The sequence below is a fragment of the Balaenoptera ricei genome, chromosome 15 (genome assembly GCF_028023285.1).
Source record: "Balaenoptera ricei isolate mBalRic1 chromosome 15, mBalRic1.hap2, whole genome shotgun sequence".
Taxonomy (NCBI): domain Eukaryota; kingdom Metazoa; phylum Chordata; class Mammalia; order Artiodactyla; family Balaenopteridae; genus Balaenoptera; species Balaenoptera ricei.
The window spans coordinates 39,119,893-39,142,473 of NC_082653.1; positions in this window are offsets into that span (position 1 = coordinate 39,119,893).

Below are 22,581 nucleotides of genomic sequence, written 5' to 3' on the forward strand. Positions count from 1 at the left end.
AATTGGACACCAAATTAAAAGTGGTCTCTGTCATACACTGGGTCACAATCTAAATGAGAATTCAGCCATATGAAAAAAAAACAAGTCTGAGAGAAGTAGAATGCTTATCATGTTCTGGTGAATATACTGCATGGACTTGGATGGATGAACAACTTTTTGTTTTAATGTGTATATATTCATTTTAATAGTTATAAATTATTTTTAATATGTTCTAAAAATGTGACTAGTCTATTAAAGTTATGGTTGCTTAGGTAGTGTTAGTCAGAAAGAAGCTTAAGTAAGAACAATGTTAGGTATAAATCAACTTACAGAAAAATAATTAATAATAATAAGGGTAAACAAATATGGAAAAATTGGGAAAGTGACAAGTTTTGCAACTGGTCTAGTAGTGATGGTGTGGGAGACAGATGGGAAAAATAGAAGATAAACCTTGAAAGACAAATTGGGACACACTAGGGGTATTGTACTTTTATATCAGACTGATTTTAGTCTGTTTCCCCCACAGTGGAGGAGCTCAAAACGGGTAAGTGTACCAGGTTTTACTGATTAATACAGTCCAAAAAAGTTAGTGTCTTAAAACAACAATCAATTATTATTTAGCTCCTGATTCTTAGGGTCAGTAGTTTGGGCTTGGTCTCTGCTGGGTGGTTCTTCTGGCCTTGGCTGAGCTTGTTCATCTACCTGTGACCAGTGGCTGGGCTGGCTGAGGGAAGGGTGGTCTAGGAGGGCATCCACTGGGGAAGCTTATCTCTATTCTCCTGGTCTCATCTTCCTGCAGAGCAGTGATACACACACACACACACACGCGTATTATCGTCTTTATCTACTCATCCTAATATATGCTTAGGTTGTTTCCATATCTTGGCTATTGTGAATAATGCGGCAATGAACATGGGAATGCAGTTCATTTCCTTCAGTTATATATCCAGAAGTGAGATTGCTGAATCCCATGGTAGTTGTATTTTTAATTTTTAAAGAACCTCCATATTGTTTTCCATAGTGTCTGTGCCAGTTTACAGTCCCAACAGCAGTGTAGAAGGGTTATCTTTTCTCTACATCCTCACCATCACCATCCTCACCATCACTTGTTATTTTTTGTTTTTTTTGATAAAAGCCATCCTAATAGGTGTGACTTGTGGTTTTGACTCGCATTTCCTTAAGGATTAGCGATGTTGAGCACATTTTCATGTACCTGTTGGATATTTGTATGTCTTCTTTGGAAAAATGTCTATTCTATTAATCAAAAAAACAATTTTTTTGGCTATTGAGTTATGTGAGTTCCTTATATATTTTGTGTATTAACCCCTTATCAAGTATATGATTTACAAATATTTTCTCCCATTCTGTAGGTTGGGTTTTCATTTTGTTGACTGTTTCCTTGCTGTGCAGAGCTTTTTAGTTTAATGTAGTCTCACCTGCTTATTTTTGCTAAATTTTCCTTCTTGATGGAGGAGCTGCAAAGTCACATTTTAGAGGGTGTGGATATAAGGAAGAGTGAAAAGTTGTGTTCAAACAGAACATGCATATTTTAGGATGATTCATTCATTACAAACCATTAAATGCAAAAATACTATAGAATTAATGGCCATCAAGAGGGATCCAAGGCATTCTCACCAATGAGAAGATTAATATAATGATAGGTCAGGGAAAAATAATGTAAGACTGAGTTGGGGCAGTGGGGGTGTAAAGGATGTTTGAGGTATTGTAAAAGGAGAATCCCAGAATTTGTCAGGGTGGTGTGATTAAGGGGAATATGGTGTGGTGGAGGGTGAGGATAGAAGTTGTGCTCCTGAACAACCATTGGAGGATGATGCCATTAGTCCAGATAATAGATGGGAGCAAAGGAGGCTTGGTTAGGGTCTATGGTAGGTGGAAGAGTTGAGATGCTCATGTGTTATCTATGTAGCTGTGTCCAGAAAGAAGTCTGAAATTTGGATCTGGAGTGCAGGACTGAAATCAAGAATAAAGATGTTAAATTTAGGAGTCACTAACATTTTGGTAAGAACTTGCATGCATAGGAGTGGATATGGTGCAGAAAGAGCATGTTTCTTGTACCCCCAGCCATGCTGTACTTTGTGCACAGTGGATGCCAAATTAATAATTGTCTAGCCATCAGCCAAAAGAAGTACAGTCTCCTCACCTTCTTCAACACCGAGGGTCAGGCCTTTCCATTTCTTGATGAGCTGATTGTAATGTAAGAAATTATAATAAAAGTCAAGTAGATGCAGAACCTGATGTATTGAATTTTTTTTGAGCATCAGCTCTGTGGGTTCCTGAGCCCTGCTCTTTCCCTCATGAATCTTGACAGTCACCTTCTGAGTGGGGTACTCCTGTCCACCTCACAGATGAAGGGCCTGAGGTTTACAGGTTCTTAGCACTTCTGAACATTTTCTAGGTCATGGCACACATGGAACATGATACTAGTTATCCTGACCACTGGGGGAAATGAAGGAGGCTTGAGGTATGGGTCCCAAGACCAATCAATCTGCCCCAGTGGCTGAGGACATCAATATCTTGGCACACATGTTACAGGCATGTAGCACCACAGTGGGCCTCAGCCCACCAGCGGGGAAATTCTGGGTTAAATAAACTGCCCAGAGTAGCAGAGCTAATAAGGAGCAAAACTATGATAAGAATTCAGTTTTGCTTGACTCTGAAGTTCAGATTCTTTCCACTACTTCATGCAATGACTCTGCCTGGGTTTTAGGATTGATAGACTATAGGAATGGTTTATCATTTGAAAGATAACTTGAGACTATAGGCAAGGATAATGATGTCCTTTGTTTTTTAATCCCTAAAGTCAGTTAAATATTATGGGATAAGCAAACAATAATGATATTTCTCTTTCTTCCAGTTTATATAGATATTCTAAAGTGGTAATTACTAAGATCACACCATATTAAGGAAATGAGCTGTTTATTTTCACTACACAGTGTATGGGCTTGTAGATGTATCTTAATGGCCACCATATGTATTTTTACGTTTTATTTTCTTTTATTTCTGAAATATGCTTTCCATTTCAAAATGTCCATTAATTTCATTGAAATAAACAAATCTTAGTTTAAAGAAATGAGGTGAATTACATTATTATAAAATCAGGGATTTTTGACAGTTTTAACTCTCTGGGCGACACATTGGACTCTTCTCCAAGAGAAACTCATAATGAGAAGCCTGTCTTAGGCACAGGCTGAGTCTGTACTGGGCACTGGACAGGGATGGCCACCCATGAGCCACATCCTTATGTCTCTGCCCTTAATACTTACCTCATTCTGTTGTGCCCTTACAGATATGGGGAGAAAGTATATTTACTCTGCTTATAGTTACTTTCCTCTTTTTCTTAGGGAATGGTCATGATTCAATAGAACACAAGAACGTGGCCTTAGACACACTTGGAACAGAAATTTGCTCACTTTTTTGCATCTGTGTGATTTGGAGCAAGTGACATAACTTCTCTGACTTTCATCTGTAAAATGGGAAGAGGAATACCCACCTCCCCCTCATAGAGTTTCTGTGGGAATTAAATAAAGGTAATGGTTAGAAAATACTTCCTTTAGCTCCTGGCTTACAGATACACTAGTGTGGTAACAAAGGTGATGAGGTGATGGAGGTGGTGATTGTAGAGGTGGTGACAACGTTGGTGGAGGTGATGGCTTGGGATGCTGGTGGGTGGTAGAGTTAGTGGGGGTATTGATGATGACAGAAGTGGTGACAGCAGTGGAGGTGGCCATGGAAGTGGAGGTAGAGGTGGTGATGGAGAAGCTGATGGAGGAAGTCATGGTGGAGGTGGTAGCTTTGGTAGTGGAAGTGGAGGTGTTGCTGGAGTTGGTGGAGGTTGTAATGGAGATAATGGGGGGTGGTGATGGTGGTGGTGGAGGCAGGGATAGAGATGGTGCTGGTAGAGGAAGTAGAGGTGGTTTGGGAGAAAATGGTGTAGGTGGAGGAGGTGACAATAGTGGAGTTTGTGGAAGTAGAGGTGGTAGTGGTAAAAGTGGAGGGAAACATTAATGGTGGAGGTGAGAGGAGGTGGTGGTAGTGGAGGGTGGTTGAGGTAATAGAAGTGATAGTGGTGGTGGTGGTGATAAGGGATATTGGTGGAGATGGAGGGGAGGTGGTGATGGAGACAATGGTGTCGGTGGTGGTGGTAGGGTGGTGATGGAACTGGTGATGGTGGAGGTGGCGGTAATAGTGGTGGAGGTGATGGTGGAAATGGAAATGGGAGTGGTAGTAGTAGAGGGGCTGTTGGAGCTGCTGATGATAATAGTAGAGGTAGAAATGAAGTTGGAGGTGGAGGTGAGGACAGGGAAGATGGAGGTGGTGGCGGAAGTGGAAGTGACAGTGGGAGAGAGATGACAGTGATCACGTAGGTGGTCCTGGAGGAGGTATTGGTGGGATAGAGAGGGCAGAGGTGGCAAAGCAGCATGATGATGTCTACAAGGAGCAGGGTAACTGGAACACGTGGCTAATCTTCTATCCTAAGAAACAGAATGAAGGATGGAGACTGTCCATCCTCAGGACAGCTTTGCTTTAACCAGGAGGGATTCAATTGACACTGGGTGAACAAATGGTACCTCTTCCCAGTTAATCTTGCAAACTGGTATCATCTGAGATTCAAGACTAAATTCCTTTTACTTTCATGACCTGCTGCCACCCTCTCCATTTAATTTCCCTTCCTTTAAATCCACTGTTGGTTGGATAGTGAACTCGTGTATAGGTCACAGGAAACACAAATCCCTCTTGTAGCCACTTGTCGGCTTACCTGGCTCTTAACACATGAATCCCTGCGGTAAGATGATTGATTAACTGAGCTCATGTGGTCCTTCTTTGGACCTTCCGCCATTGCTAAGGCGTGCCGGCTTGACCCTGTGCGGATGTGAACCATACAGTGTGTTTGCTCATTGTCCTGCCTGTATGTAAACCCACAGAAAACCCAGCCTTGCAGCTCTGAGTCATGGCTCCTCGGTCCTTATGTTCTCTTTTGCTCTTAAAACTGTTGTTTCTTGAGCTGCCCGAGGCACTGATTTCTAGGTCAGTGATAAAATTCCACCCAGTTAAGCCACATATATCATTTCCTCCACCACTTTCCAAACAGCGTTTCTTGGACTGCGCCAGCCAGCCGTGGGCTCTGTGGCTGGCATCAGCAGAGCCCACTCCTTTCTGGCAGCCTACTTCCTTTGCCAGTTCAGAAGGCCACGGCCGCACGGCCCCAGCACCACGATCTTGCATGAACACTGGGGACCTGCCAGGCTTCCCAGAGTCTCATACGAGCAGTGTTTGTGCTTGCCTTTCATGTTGGCAGGTCTGAGAATTTCCACCGCTGTTGATCCACCTCACACAGTCTCAAAACACACCGGGACCTGTGTGTCTCCTCAGGGTGGGGATGTCTCTGGAAAACATTTCTGGTCCCAAACTGTGGGACGTGTGCCCTGCCGGGACCCAGGACCTTTTGGGAAGTGCCTGCTCTGTGCCAATTAAAAGTGTTTTATTGTTCAGAGCTGGGCTACTGGCTGAATCTCTTCTTTCATCAGCCCCACTTTGTTAAGCATTATTGCACTCACTAATCTTCTCTCCTTGACAGTTCCTGGCCAACAGAATTACAAGTTCAAACTATGGAAACAAAATGCTTTTTATTTATTATACTCCTAAGATGTTTCCAATAAGGCAGACAGCGTCTACTTTGCCAAGTGGGTGTTGCGACTTTCCAGAGGTTTGGCTAGTTAGCAGCCTGCCAGTGAAAACACATGCTGTCCTCCAGCCCTTTGGTGGGTGTCCTTCACCTCGGACGGAGCCTCCTCCATTATCATGTTTGGCCTCCAGAGGAGACAGACAGAAATGCTTTGAACCAAGACGAGCAGCTCCGTAGAGTAATACTGTCTAAGATGATTTGTCTGGTCCATGCTTTGACTACTTCTCTCCTTCCCTTGGGAATAATCATAGCAGCTAATGTTTATTGAGCATTTACTATGTGCCAGGCACTGGGCTGAATGCTTTATGCAGGTTATCACATTTAGCCCTCCAACTATGACAGGAGGCAGGTACTGGTCTTATCATTCTTCTTTTATAGATGAGGAACCAAGGCACAGAGAAGTTAAATGATTTCCCCAAGTCACACAGCTGGTAAGTGATGGGTTTGGGATTTGAATCTCCTTAACCACTCCATCAGACTGTCTCCTGGGGTTGGTGACTAAACACGAGAAAACAGGCAAAGACGATACTAGTTAACTAGAAGTGAAGATTTGGTTAATGAATGGAAGGATATCTCTTGGCCTTTCAGCCAAGCAAATACATATTTTGGGAAATGAAAAGGGAGATTTTCTCTGCTCCCAACCTTAAGAAGACCTGTGAGAGCCCCACTTTTGGCCACAATGCCTGCCGTGGCCACAGCTCCAGGCCTGCAGGCAGCCCAGATGACCCTCTTCCTGTCTGGAGGCAACGCCTCCTTGGTTGCCTGATTCTGCTGTTTGTTCTCCCCTGAAAGATTTACAGTCTGTTTCCATGAAGCTTTCCTCCTTTCTCCCTTTCATGCCTTGTATGTTTGGAGTTGTCCAGTTTGGGGCAGGGGGTGAGCATCAGAGAAATCCACTTCTTGAATCACCTTAAAGGTGCCTCTTGGTGAGTTCCAAGGAAAAAAAGATTATTTCTAAAATCCTTAGGTTGGGGCAGCTGCACGTGAATTGATTTATTCGCAAGCCCAAACAGGTGTCTTTACATTCGGAGGTCAAGGGCAGGAAGTTGCCTCTTGTGGTTTCAACCAGGTGAAGGGAAGGGAAGGGAGAGTTGGTGTGGAACAGACAGGCTTTCCCACAACTAACTTCTTGTTGGATGGATTTGAAACAGAAAATTTCCACTGCTATCCAGGGAATGTATGTGAAATTGATTAGCATTTCTGGCACCACCAAGGACAAACTGGGCAACTGTATTCAGTTCGGAGACATTTTAGATCTTGCAACAGGATACCTGGGAAGCATCTCAGAGAACACTGATGCCTTTTAGAGACATTATCGGGCTGCCTGTGATGCTGAATCACCATTGGTATTCACGGCAAAGAGAGTGCGGCATTGTCATTAGCCCAGATCACCTTACAGAAGGGTATTATTCCTTCGTCCTAGGCATCCCCTAGACACTCACACACAGGAGAACTTCACTATTTGAGTCACAGAGTGGAACTTTGAAGTTGGGTGACCTCAATAATGTTGCATGAACCAGGAAAAGGTGGAGCTAGTCTCAAGATAAGACAAAATATCAAAAGTTTGCGAAAAACTAAGACACAAAGAAGCCAACTGAGAACGAGGTTTTATAATCTTGGAAAAATATAGTGTGTGTCTCTCCACATGGTGGCTAGAGAGTGTGTGGTTTGAAACAGTCTCTATGCTGTTTTTTTCCAAAAGAGGTAAAACAAAAAAAAGAGAGAGATTTAAAAAAAAAAAAAAAGGAAGAAAGAAAGAAAAGAAAAAAAGAAGGAAGAAATCTCAAACAGTAGCAGACTTGGGGCCACCTGAAACAGATGTACGTTTGTGGGATTTGGCTCTGACAGGAAGTCATCATGGGGAGGTAATAATTTGATATAAATGTGGTTGTCTTTCCATAGCTTCAGTCCTCAGAATGCTGGCTTTCTTTACTTTCTCCCCCTTGAGAGCCAAGGAGAGGAAGGGGGTGGACCCCATGCTGTTCCAAGGTCTTAGGACTTTCCTGGTTAGCTCTCTCATTAAGGAAATGTATGTCTCTGATTGACAAGAACATCACAGTGGTTTAGCTCCATCTTCTCCACTGAACAGGGACACTGGTGCTTTGAATGAGAATTATAGAAGAATTCAAATTGAAGGCCTAATCTCCTGGCATTCCCAAATCTGTGCCACCTGGGTAAAGAAGGCAATTTTGCATGAAGTGTTTTTTCCCTAACCCTCCAATCACACCTCTTAAATGACACCTTTGCTTACTACCAGCCTGAGGCTGATGCTATAAGAAAATAAGAAAACACTAGCTTTCTGCTTTATGATTCTCTGTGGTGTCTAATATTCACCACTGCCTTTCCCAGGACATTGCCCATAGTATGTGATCAGCAGATATTACTTGGTTTGATGTGAATTAGATGACACATTATACTTGGTCTCATAGATTTCTGGTCATACTTTTGGGAAGTTTTGTGATGTTCTTGCCTCCTATAAATTCAAAAGGTCCAGTAGATTGTGAGATAATGCACTGGAAAAGTACAGATTACTGTAGAGAAAGAAATATCCCTGAAAAAGTTCTTTTTAGCTTTTGGAGTTGGAAGAAGAGAACAATGGGTAAAAGGCTTTATGAAACTTAGATGTAGGACTCAAGTAAAAATCTGAATTTCTTGTGTATGTGACCTTGCTAAAAAAATTCAGGTGAGAAAATGGAGTGTCTCTATAATTAGGGAAAAAAACATCAGAGCATGTATGTCTTCAATTCTTACTCTGGGTGAGACTTCGTATTTTGATTGTAAGTGTTAGTAGATAAAACTGTGGCCTCTGCCCAGACCCTTGCTACTACAATGTCAGAGAGTGAAATTGAAATATATTTGGTGAAAATCAAACTTGTTATCACTTACGGTTCTGACAGGGAGTAATGAAGGGGGGAAGTGATTAGATTTGATGGTTGAAAGGGAAAGAGAACCTAATGAAGGCCTTTAGGATTATTTTTTCCTTCCCTCCAGAGATTAGTGTCACTGGTACTTATTCCTTATGCATGGGAGACTGAGCAAATGACAGAAGTGCATGGAGGATACAGTCTTAAAAGTGAGATTGGAGTCACCCCTTGGAGGCTGATGAGATACATATGGAGAGGGTTTGGCAAAAAGAAAGTACTTTTGAGTTTACTTTTTTTTTGTTTATTACCAGAGAGGTTCATTTGGATGAATCACCCATGAATTGAGATACTTATTTCCACTGATTTGCAAATAATTTTCCAGTTTAAATAGAAAATTGGATTGTCAAATTAGAGTTGAACACATTCTAGATTCTCTGAAATTCTGAAAAAGAATTTTGGGTAGGCTAATCATCAGTACTGCCAACTATTCCAACAAGAAGCTAAAATGAGCTCCCAAACATAAGGACCAAAATGTTATCCTTCAGCAAACCCATTGTTAACAAATTTTCGTTAAATCCATGATCTCTCAAGTTTTATTAGCTGTCTTTAGCAGTGTTATTTTCAAATAGTTTATTCACTTTGCTTTAAGTAGATCTAAGCATTAGAATTATGATGATTATTCAACCTGTATTCCCTTGGCAGTACCAAATTTAACTATTGTGTTATGGTTTTCCCAGTGACCATAAAAATGTCCCAGATAATCTAATATTTTTTCACTCACGCAGTCTCACACATGTGGAAGAGTCTGAATCCCACATCTGGAAGCAGCAGGGCAGTCATTTCCCAGACCACACATCTCATTGGGATGGGGGCGTGTTCAAAGATATGGGTACCATTCTTAGACCACTTGACTGGGGAGGTAAGGAGGAGGTGAGTGTGTAGTGACGAATCAAGCAAAGGGTGAGCTGAGCTAGAAATTTCTAAGAGCCATGGAGCTGAAGGGCTCTTAAGTTGTCATGTGTTCCTTACTGCATAAAGCTGGATGTTATGTATACACAGCAGAACTCCTCCAAGACTCATTCAAGACTCATTCTCAGATGTCCCAGATCTGATTTGTAAAGATAATTTATTCTTTGTAAAGATAATCTAATTTAGCAAGCATTTACTGAGCATCTACTATATGACAGCCACTGTGCAAGGTATGTGGAGATATAAGAACAAAGCCCCCCTTGTTGTGGAGCCTATATTCGGGTTGAGTGAAACACTCCATTAAGTCAATAAACAAATTAATGTAATATATCATATGGTGATGAGTATAATTTTTAAAAAAAAGCTCAGTCAGAATAAAGGACTGAGATTAAGGGAAGAGCTCCTTTAGACAGGATGATTAGGAAAGGCTTTTTCTACTGAGGTGACATTTGAGCTGAGACCTAATGTAGTGAAGGAGGAATCCACATGGGTCTGTGAGAGAAGAGGGAAAGAGAAGAACCAAACATATAAGGTGGGAATGTTGACATAGTCCAGGAACAGCGAAGATGCTACTCTGGCTGGGCTGGACTAAGCAAGGAGAAGACGGGTAGAGGTTAAGATCAGTGAGGTGTGGGGTCAAGCTCATGTAGGGCCTTGTAGGATTCTATGGTAAGTGTCCTGGGAAGCCATGAGAATAAATGGATGATTAGAGCTGCCATTCCAAGGAGCAGACTCCAGGGGGGAGGGATCCCAAGCTCTAGACTAGGTAAGCTTGAAGTGTCTGCTACCCTTCCAGCTGAAGTATTGAAGAGGCTATGTATTATGTAAGTTTGGAGTTTGCAGAAGAAGTATGGGCTGGAAATGGATGTTTGTTAGTCACTAACATGAAAATGCCAACTAAAACCAAGAGATTGGATGCAATCAAATAAATAATTACATAATTAAATAAAGGAGACAAATATTTGCCAGTTCTTGATAAGAGCTCCGGTTAAGAACCTCTGTATGGGTTGATACAGATTTATATCATGAGCTAAATAGTTTAGATGTCAGGAGGATCACCACCCTAATTCCTTGTGTAAGATCCAGCTCCCCTTGTCCCTTTACTATGTCCTTTCTAAGGAGGAAAGAATAGAAAAGGTGATTTTTCGTACCCCCAGATATTGATCAGAATGCTTTTTACTGTGGGGCAGGGTTACTGTGCTTTATAAAGCATGTGCCCATAATTCAATCTTCTCTTTCACTGCTCTTTTACAAATGGTTGATTTTGAAAGATGGTCTTACTCCTTGAGGCCAACTAACCATATTTCCACTTCCTGTATGTTATCCCATGTGGCAGCCTGGCCTTTGCAAAGGGATTGACTTAACCTTCAGCAAGGTGGTCTAGGTCAGTCTAGTGATGTTTTCTTTTCTCGTGTTCCATCCTGGGTAGTGGAGGCCTTCCCACACTTGATTGGCTAACTGGCATAGTGCTTCCTTTGCTGCTTCCTTTGCAAAATAGGTATTTCTGGATTTAAGGAAATAGAATAGAAACACTCATCTAGGCCAAGAATCTAGGTCCTTGATTACATTTTCACCAGAAAACCCTGTGTTGGGCAGGCTTGGCTGCATGCTCATGGTACTTTTTTCCTGTTTTAGCAATTGTTCGTTGTGTGTTTCTCCCTGGGGGAACCTCAGAGGGGAAGACGGATGAGGGATAGCGTTTAGGTATCTAAATCTGAACAAGTGCTTTTTTAAAGACACTGCTAGCAAAGTGTGGTTTCTTGGATATGATGAAACACCTTGAAGTAATGTGCATTTTGTGGGTGCCTTTGACTAGTCCTCTCTGACTAGGCAGGGATTGTGTTTTGTTCCCAAATATATTCCTAGTGACTAACATGATCCCTGGCATATGGGAAGCACTCCCTAAGGCTTGTTGAATGAGGAAAGGAAACAGTGCCCCTGGCATTATCTATTCTCTGAAAGGGGGCAGTATCATGTTCTCACAATGAGCCATTCCTTCCCCCTCTTTCCCATAGCACGAGAATTCACCTCTCTGCCACTGATTTTATTTCCAACTCTCTGAAGGTACCTGGGGTTCTGAAGGTCATTTGTTGCTTTGGCTTGGGTGTTGGAGCAGCCACATCATGCAGCTTTCCATCTCTTCTTGAAATTCTGGAACAGGCTGTGATCCAACGTGGAATTATGTCCCTCCACTTCACTGTATAAACCACCTGCACCTCCAGTGTGGTCAGCTAATTACCCCGGGACCATCTGCATATGGATTCTGACCCCGCCCCCTCATGCCCACGTGATTACATACTTCTTTTGGCCAGGAGAATTACAGGTCCATCTTCTCTCTGCTCACTCAGATTTTACCTCTCCTCTGTGGCCCAACTCTGGTGAACTCCCTAGTATGACTTTCTCGGAAGTCGGATGGGGCTTGGAATCGTCACTCGCTTGGCATTAATTGCTTCCTTGCATTGTTACTATACACTAATACAGAGGCTCTCAAAGCTTAGCATTTACCAGAATCACCTGTAGGGCTTGTTAAAACAGATTGCTGGGCCCCACCCCCAAAATTTCTGATTCAATAGATCTGGGGTGGAGCCTGAAATTTGCATTTTGAACAAGTTCTCAGGTGATGTTGATGATGCTGATTTTGGGACAAGATATAGAAAATGAGGAGGCTGGTAGCTCTTAATCCTGGCAGTACATTGGAATCACCTGGGGCAAATTCTAATCTACAATGCTTAGGTCCCCATTTAATCAGAACCACTGCATGCGGGACCCACACATCGATAGGTGTAGGAGAAACCATCCTTTCCTCTCCTGGAATTACTACAGGTCTATAAGAGAGAAACTTCTGCCTTCTTGGCACTATTGGGGACAAATACATCTCTGAGATGATGTACTTTTAAAATGCCAATGGGCCATATTCCTTTACAACAGTGGTTCTCAAAGTGTGGTCTCTGGACCGGCTTCTTCAGCATCACCTAGGCCCCATGTCAGACAGATCTATCTGCTAAGTCAGAAACTTGGGTTGTGGAGCCCAGCAGTGTGTATTTAATAGGCTCTCTAGGTGATGCTGATGTACCCTCAATTTTGAGAACCATGGATCTAATAGATGGGTAGGTGGGTGGATAGTTCAATCATTCTCAACCATAGCTGTGCAGTAGAATCACCTGTGGAGCTCTTACACATATGTACAGGCCCCAGCCTCAGATATTCTGATTGAATTGTCCCTGGTGGGCATCCATAAGTTTCAAAACACCACAATTGATTTTGTTGTGCAGCCAGGGTTGTGCAATGACTGAGATAAATATTGCTTTGTAACCAATTAACCTAACTGTTTACAGCGGCTGTAGCTCTATTCCCACACGAACAAATCTTTTGGCGGACCAGATTTGTCATAAATGGATACAATGGTCAAAGAAGTTACTGCTATAGACTGAATGTTTGTGTCCCCTCAAAACTGAAATTGAAATCTCAGTCCCTGACATGATGGTATTAGGAAGCAGGGCCTTTGGTAGTTGATTAAGTCAGGAGGGCAGAACCCACATGAATGGAGTTAGTGCCCTTATGAAAGAGATCCTGGAGAGTTCCTTGGCTCCTTCTACCATGTGAAATCAGAGAGAGATGATGGCCTCTATGAACCAGACTCTCACCAGACACCGAATCTGCCCGCACCTTGATCTTGGACTTCCCAGCATCCAAAACTGTGAGAAATAAATTTAGGTTGCTTATTAGACACCCAGTCTATGGTGTTCTGTTATAGCAGCCTGAATGCACTAAGACAGTCACCATCATCGTGTCCTGTGGGGGACTTGCATTGAACGTATATGAGATATACCCTGTGTGGGAAGTGCATTGATAAACACTGAGGGTACAAGTAATGTGACAGAGTTTTTGAGGAATTACAGTGTAGAAAGGGAAAGGGAGTGTGGCAGGTTAATTGCAAAAATGGTCATACACCTTTGCAATGTGTCTCTGCTGCTCTGTACATCAAGAGGTTGGGTTATTTCCTGATCCTTGAACCTGGACTGGTGTGTGCCTTGAATGGATCAACAGAATGTGGCAGAAGTGACATGATACCCGTCCTCTAACCAGGCCTCCAGAAGCCTTGTGTGCATCTATGTTCTCTCTTGGACCCTGTATGTTCAGGCCATTCAAGGTGGCTGTTCTCTTGCTCTCTGTACATCCCCTTCTCGACCAGTCCCTGCTTCACTCACATGACTATCCAATCCTCTTAATTATAGGGTTTAATTAGTCCCTGATAACTGATGAGCCCACCTGATGTCAGTTCCTCTATAAATGGTAGCCCCCTGCCCCAATTAGCAAAGACTGCTGCCACGTCCTGCCCACTCTGCCACACACAGTGGGGATTGCTCCAGAACCCTTTGTGTAAGATCCCCTGTTCAATAAACCACTGATGTCTCTGTCACTGTTTCTGGACTCTTTCTTTGGTCTTGAGTTTGGCAACTACAAGGCTTGCAGGCCAACAGACCCCACTGCCATTATGAGAACAAGCTCAACGTAGGCTACTGGACAATGAAAGACCACAGGGGATAGAGCTGATCCCAGCTGAGGCCATCCTAGATCAGCAACCCTTCATCACTCCAACAGCTGACGTGGGTACACGAGAGAGCCCAGTGAAAACAAGAGAACCAACCAGCTGAACTTTGCCCAGATTGCTGACCAGCAGAACCATGAGCTAAATAAATGAGTATTGTTTCAAGTCATTAAATTTTGGGTAGGTTGTGAAGCAGCAAAGCATAAATGATACAGATAGTATAAAATTAATCCAAGTGTTCTTAACTTGGACCTATGAGCTTTAGCATAAGGCTTAGTGGCTTACTAACAACTGCCTGTAGGAGGAAGAGAGAGTGTACAGTGTCTGGAATTAGACAGCATTAACTCCTTTGACAGCTTAGCATATCAAAATCAAAGCCTTTAAAAACACACACACACACACATAGGGCTTCCCTGGTGGTGCAGTGGTTGAGAATCCACCTGCCACCGCAGGGGACATGGGATCCAGCCCTGGTCCAGGAAGATCCCACATGCCGCGGAGCAACTAAGCCCGTGAGCCACAACTACTGAGCCCACGTGCTGCAACTACTGAAGCCCAAGCACCTAGAGCCCGTGCTCCGCAACAAGAGAAGCCTCCGCAATGAGAAGCCCGCACACTGCAACGAAGAGTAGCCCCCGCTCACCACAACTAGAGAAAGCCCGCGCGCAGCAACGAAGACCCAACAGAGCCAAAAATAAATAAAATAAATAAATTTATAAAAAACAAAACAAAACAAAACACATATTCAACTAAGATTATTCGTAAAAATTATTTTTGTCAGCAAGGGAGGGGAAGTTTTGTGATTCAGAGGAAACGGGGGACCAGGGTCACTTAGGTAGCAGAAAACTTGCAACACTGAGTAGGAGAGATGAACTATAGCATTAGGTTAGCAAACTTCAGAGTTATGTAAAGTGGGCTTGTAAACTTATTCAAAGAGGTCATGATATTTGTTGGAGATGGATATTAAATGAAAGAGTTCCATTAGTCTGTCTAGTCTGTTAATCTTCTCTTTAACTATAGGATATCCCTCCTTGTGTATTACAGCAGTTGTTTTCTTCATCAATGCACACTGATTGATCGATTGATTTTTCTGATAGAATCTGTAGCTCTCTTTTGGTTCTCAAAGGGATTGTTGATGGCCAACCCCCACCCCAATTTAAAAATCCATAATCCTAAAATTAACAACACAATTTAAAGTGCCTATGCAGAATGATAAATATGCAGAGTGCAGGCAAGTCCTTTAAGAATTTAGAAAACTGATTTGGGCCACTGATAGAAAAGGGCTACTAAGTGCCAAATATTTTATGTATGTCACTTTATTTATTTCTCAAAAAATGCCCTAGAAGGTAGTTGCTGGTATCTTCATTTTCTAGATGAGGACACTAAAGCTGAAGATTAGGAAGCCAGTGAATCAGTTAGGGTACTTTGATTTCAAGAAACAAAGCCCAATTCCAGCGTCTTAAACAATATAAATAATTAGCTCATGTAATTGAAAAGTGGTGAGGTAATGCAAGCTTCAGGTATGGTTTGATCAGGCCTTTGGCTCCTGCACTTTGAGATTCTTTACGTTCAGCCTTTCTTCTTGTGTTGGGTTTGTCTTTCAGGTGTCTCATCTTATGGTAGTTGCAGGAGCTTCAAGCCTCTGAACTGCACACCACACCACCCTTAGGAAAAGGAAGCAACCAATGTATGAAAGGTTTAAGCTCTACTAGGCTAGAACAAACTTAGGTCACATGGCCACTTTTGATCAATCACCATGGCTATAAGAAAGCCATATGCTAATTGGCTTAGGCTGGGTTATCTCCACCCCTAAAAGATATGATGACAACAGGCTTATATTGACTGGTTTAAGTGATCATGAATCATCCCTTGAACCATGGTCAGGGCCATTCACCTCCAAAGCCCTTAGCTCCCACACAAATGGCAGAAGGAACAGAGACTGGCATTATCCACCTTGACTAGTAAGTGGTAGAGAAAGCATTTGAACCATTTTTTCTCCAAGTCCAACCCCATGTTCTTTCCCGAATGCCTACCCTGTCTTTATCCAGGAAGTAAGACTTGAAATAACTGGGCCTTCAGGGTTGGACCTAGGGAGGTGATCTTAAAATGTTCACTAACTTGTAAGAGCTTTTGAGGTCTGGGAATGAAAAGCACAATTGTGTGTGAACTCAGAATTAACAGCAAGGGCTGTGCCTCTCTCCCTTGGTAGGGTTATTAGAAAGCTTAGCAGTCATTTGTTCTACTATCCTGACAATTCAGGGAATTTTCATAAGCAGCGATTTTTGTATAGGAGGGGTTAAAATGACTTCTCAGACTTTGAGGGTCCATCTCTAATAATGCATGTTGGCAGAAGGAAGACAAAGCTACGATTCAGCTGCTAGGTCTTGGTGATGTCATAAACACTTATGACAGCAGTAGAACTTTAAGATTGAATTACCTTCTTTGTACCCACTGAAGGAGAGAGCCTTGCTGTGTATAACACATTGTGTAAGCTAAACAGTGTTTTGTGGTTTTCACATGGCACATGGGAAGAAGGGAACTTGATCTGTGAACCCAGAAGATCATGAATCTGATATGTGGAAAGACAATTTAACCTCGCAAATTGCTTTGTTCTCTGATATGTACTTCTAAAATTAAATAGATTAATATGTGCTGATGTTTCCCTAACCTAAACTTTAGGCATCACAGTTTGATTAATCTAATGAGGAGTCCCAAACTGAGCACTACATTGTGTAACTAATAACACTATAGTCTAAGATCATAGGTTCAGTTAATGATTCAAATCCATTAAAAGTTATTGGTTGAAATGCACATAGTAGGCAAGGGGATTGAATCAAATCTTTTGGTTTTTTTTGTCTTAGCAATGGAACATTTTGTAGGAATATTGCCAATTGAGTATTCCAAGTATAGAAAACATGGCCAGTTTATGTATGATTCAAATTTACAAGGCAAACATACCAGATTGCAAATCAGAAGGGCTGTGGACAATAGAAAATGGATAATGCCTCCAAAGCCAAAGAGAAAATGGGGTTAACAGAATTGATCGTTGGAAAATATTCTGAAAATAAGATTTTTTTAACTTAAAATTTTTTTTTATATTCTTATTTTTAGTTAATACGGGAGTAAGTTTTACTTTAAAAGTAAGTTTTATTTTTTTCTCCTTACATGTTTTTTCCAGACAATTCTGGGTGACTAAGAAATTATGAGTCATGCTTTACCTTAATACATATACAGTTGCCAAGAAGACTCCTCAATCATCAAAAAAGATCAAGACCTATTTCAGTTATAGTCTTATAAATTGTTAATGAAAAAAAATTTAAAAGACCTATAAAAGCCCTTTGGCGTATCTATGGTTGTTTACAGTAGAGCTGAATGTAAAATTAAACCCGAGTTGGGGACAATCCAAAGATTCATCAAGAGAACACCTGAATCACTGCTGACAAAATGTTCTTAAGTGTTGACTACTGTCAGATGTACTCAAGATTGAAAAATTTTAAGTGCTTCATTACTTTAAATCACATGCACATAAGAAAATCATATAAATAAAAGACAGATCCTATCATTAAGATTGCTATGCTGTGTTTCTTAACATTGGTAGATTACTCAAGGGCTTGATGCTGTCAGAAATGATTAAGACCCTTCCTTTTAACAATTATACTTTCTTTTTATAATTTTTGCCTGATTCTTATATAATATAAATAAAAAGCATTTAACCCACTCAGATGTGCACAGGGATTTTGTTCCCCTAATAACTTCCAGACATTAAAAGATAAAAAATTGTTTGATCAATTCTTGCACCACTTTTGAGTAGTGATATTCTAATATATTCGTTTTAGAGATGGTTCAACAGAGCAAATATGCCCCAAATATGAAAACAAGGAAAGGCTTTTTAATGACAAGTTCTTGCTATACATTACTGACTTTCACCTTTTCAGGGATACTTGTGGCTTCCTCATATGTGACATCTCCCTTTATGTTTACTTCCCCACAATTTTTTTCCCCAAAGGTAGATTCGCGGCTTGGGGTGAACCGAACTGGCTGGGCTAAGCTTGGCTGCACAGTGGTGTTAACCCAAATAAATAAAACCTGTGAATTTTTCCCCAGCCCACAAGGCCTTATCTGAGTGAATGGAATGCAGAGATTATTAATGATGTACTTTGAAGCCTCTTGCCCTCAGGGCACTGATTCAAATCCTGCCTATACCTACGAGGTAAGTCCCAGAAAAATGTTATTGCAGATTGAGGGCTGAGCAGTCAATTATGTGAAATGAGTTGGTGGTTTGAGTCAAGACCTCAGTTGACCAGAGTCCAATTCCCAAAAACCACCAATAGAATTTATACCCTTGTTGGCAGTATATTCAAGAGAGTGAATCAATGCCAAGCGACTGAGTGGTCAACTTCTCCTCTGATATTGCCTGTGGGGCTCACACAAGAAAACTTGCTTTTTGGCTGCTTCTGAGGTTCCTGCTTCAGAAGAAATGAAAATGTTCACTTCCAAGAAGTCGATTGTCAGAAGAGCTTAATTAAACCGAAGGTGCTTTTTATAAAGCAGCTCCTTGGCATATAGAGACTTGTGCCAGCAGACTTTAAACAGAGCCCAGATTTACACAGTTACATTAATTCTATGGTTTTGATAGGTGATCAGATATTGGGGGTGGGAGTGGAGCAAATAAAACTACAGGTTTCTAGATCAGCAGAAATCTAGTGTTGATGCAACAATGAGAAAGAATTAATCTGTCTTTTAAAAGATCATTATGAATTTTAGAATTGGATGGCTGCTTGAAATGAAAAGGAAGAAATCAATAGTTAATACAATGAACCTGTAAGGGAGTTATTATTTTATTTTACAGAGGAAGAGTGTAAGTACATGTGACTACCATCACATAAGAAACAGAACCACGTCTAGAATTCAGTTACTAAAAATGTGCTTCCTCCTCACAACTACTTTCGTCCCCTTCTTACCTACCTTCCCCATTCAAAAATTAAGACAATTTTCACAGGTTAAAACAACAACAACAACAGCAAAAAACAAAAACAAAAAAACCCCAAACTTTAAACAATGAAACCATTTAGGTAATAATTCATTTGGCCAACATTTCTAGAGCATCAGCCCAAAGGTTTTCTTCCAGAAACGGGAGCCTGTACCTGGCCTGACACTTGCCACCAGGAGCTTCCAGTCAGGTCCTGAGATCAGACCACCTCTGATGCCTGGAAGACGGATCAAGGAAGAAGTTTACACTTAAATTGCTGTTTCAGGCCAAAGCAAACTGAGGTTCTACAGTCTGAAAAACTCTGTCTTTCCCCCCAGGGCCTGTCCCTTGGGAGGTAGATGAACCACCTGAGGTGTGTGTGCAGGACACCAGGGACAGAGATGGCAGTGCCTGCTGGGAGCAGGGAATGGGGATGATTTGCATACAGTAGACACAGTAGTGCCGACTGGGGCGCAGAGTGGTAACTGCTCCCCCTAAAGCCTTTACATCTTTAAAAAAAACCTTTTCTTTCTCTCAGATAAGAGCATCCCTCTCTCGCTCTCTCTCTCTCTCTCTCTCTCTCTCTCTCTCTCTCACACACACACACACACACACACACACACACACATAGGGTAACTACTTTTGGTTTGTTTGCCTGTTACCTCATCCCTCTTCCATTCTAAACTCCTAGCATCTCTCTGCAGCCACTTAACTCCTTGGTACCTTATACCTAAGACCAGAGCAATCTGTGTGCTTCCTTCTTTTCTGTAAAGAATCCCATTGTTTCCAGGAAATGTAACACATCTATTCATGTAATTAATGGCTCCTAAGGGATGAAATCACACCTCTTTCACAGTTTGTCTTCTCCCCCCCCCCCCCGATAATTGCCTTAATACAGAGGTAAGACTCAAACGATGACATTAACAAAATGAGGAGGGTGTATGTCAGTCCTTATCCCAGTGGGAGAGAGGAAGCACGTGTGAATGATCGATCCTCTGAGGAAGGTTTCTTTACAAAGGCAGAGGTGGGGTGCAGGATAATCACAGGGTAGAGTGGAGTCGCCTGTGGTTAGTAATCTGTTACTGCATCATAACTGCCCTTAGTCTTGAAGGAATGAGGACAGAGAACAGCTACAAGAGCCCAGTAGGACTTACTTCACTCTGTATGACAGTCTCTAGGAGTGAAGTAAGTCAGAAAGAGAAAAATAAATAGCGTATGTTAACGCGTATATGTGGAATCTAGAAAAGTGGTACAGATGAACCGGTTTACAAGGCAGAAGTAGAGACACAGATGTAGAGAACAAACGTATGGACACCAAGGCATGAAAAGGGGGGAGAGTGGGATGAATTGGGAGATTGGAATTGACATATATACACTAATATGTATAAAATAGATAACTAATGAGAACATGCTGTATAGCACAGGGAACTCCATTGAATAGTAGAGACTAACACAACACTGTAAAACAACTATATCCCAATAAAAAGAAAAAGAACAAAAAGAGCCCACGTGGAGTAGCCACACAGAGGAGGCTGCCCTGACGGGGGCAATGACCTTCAGCCCAGGAACAGCCGCCTGAGGTGACCTTGCAGAGAGGGAGCCAAGAGGCTCAAACCCTCCCTCACCTCCTCCTTCCCCCCTTTTCCTTTGGGGGCTCCTCACTGGGTGAACTCAACTGGTGGATGAGGGACCATACATAGAGCAGAACCTGGCTCTGGAGGGGCAAACAGAAGACAGTTGCTAACAGGTAGGAATTTTAAATTTATTTATTTATTTATTTTTATTTTTGGCTGTGTTGGGTCTTCATTTCTGTGCGAGGGCTTTCTCTAGTTGCGGCGAGCGGGGGCCACTCTTCATCGCGGTGCGCAGGCCTCTCACTATCGCGGCCTCTCTTGTTGCAGAGCACAGGCTCCAGACGCGCAGGCTCAGTAGTTGTGGCTCACGGGCCCAGTTGCTCCGTGGCATGTGGGATCTTCCCAGACCAGGGCTCGAACCTGTGTCCCCTGCATTGGCAGGCAGACGCTCAACCACTGCGCCACCAGGGAAGTCCACAGGTAGGAATTCTGACAGAACCCTTCAAATGATGTGGTGTAGGCTCCTGTCTATTTTGTCCATCTTGGAAGCTGACCCCAATGTCACAGATCATGGAAAGTAAAGTTATGACTGTAAAATTTTATACCATCTTTAAAAGTGTGTTCATTCTTAATGCACAAAGTGCTATTAGACAATTTGTAGCTTACCTGAGCCTCCTTTTCCCCTCTTTCTCTCTCTTTTAGTTTCTCCCCATTCCCTGCTGCTCTTTTGAAGAACTGGCCAAATAAAGTACAAAGTGACCCCAATTAGTTTCGCTCATGTAGCCGATCATTAAAAACTTCTTTGAAAAATCCCAGTTGAAAAAGATGCAAAAACAAACAAGCAAAACCCCCAGAAGTTTGTACATGGTCAAAAATGCATCAGTTAACTTCATTTGTCCCTGGAACAAGCATTTATGAGCACCTTCCATGTGCAAGAAACTGTGTGAGGTGTCAGGTTACATGTAAAGAATGGTCATCCTCCGTGACCTCAAAGAGTTTACAGTTCAGTCACGTGGAGGTGTATGAGGACAGGCAAGTGGGGATATAATTCAAAGAAGTGGAAAAATTTCATACAGTTTTAATTGCAAAGAGTAAATGGAAATGCTAGAGGGTAGCAGAAAGGGCTCTGGAGGTACCCCTCCTCCACCGAGGGGTCAAGTCAAGGGAGGTTTCTCAAAGGAAGGGACGCCTGAGATGAATTTCTAAGAGCAGAGAGAATTAATCAGGTGAAGGAGCATAAGGACATTTAAAGAAGATAAAATACCATATGTGTCAGGGAAGAGGTGTGAGACTAGACTATGAATTTAATGGGAGGGCTAGAATGGAGGCTATAAAGGGTTGGATGGGGGCATGGGACCATTGATAGATCACTCCTTCTTCCTTTATTAGTGGAAACCTTATATAAAGAAAAATTTCCCTCTTCTCTATTTGGTAAGGAAGATAAGGAATGTAAGCTAAGTGTTTGAGCCTTTTTTTTCCCATTAACTTATGAGGTTTGAAAATAATGAGTTGGCTTTCTAATATCATCCAAAGGTGATCAAAGTTTTGTTGTATCTTTATGAAGTCATAGATTTAAAGGAATTTGATGTTTCAATCTGTTGAAGTATTATCCTTATTGCTGCTCAAATCATCTCCTCCTTGCCCAAAGGAAGTCTTTTCAGTTTGGCTCATGGGTTCTTTAAAGACAACTTAATAGACTGGGGAGGTAGGTAAAACCAATACTGAGTCTTCTGTGTCATGCTAAAGAGCTTGGTTTTTATGACAATGGCAATGGAAAGTTACTAGAGGATCCATAGAGGAAGTGATGGACACAGATTTCCATATCTGGCAGCTGTGGAGAGATTGACTGGAATTCAGCAAGATCGGAGGCAGAGACTCAAGTCAGGGAAATCTGGAGGCAGAGATGGGAAGGGACTGAACAGAGAGGCTGTAGCAGAGGGATAGAGATGAAGGGAGAGAGTCAAGGGATTTTA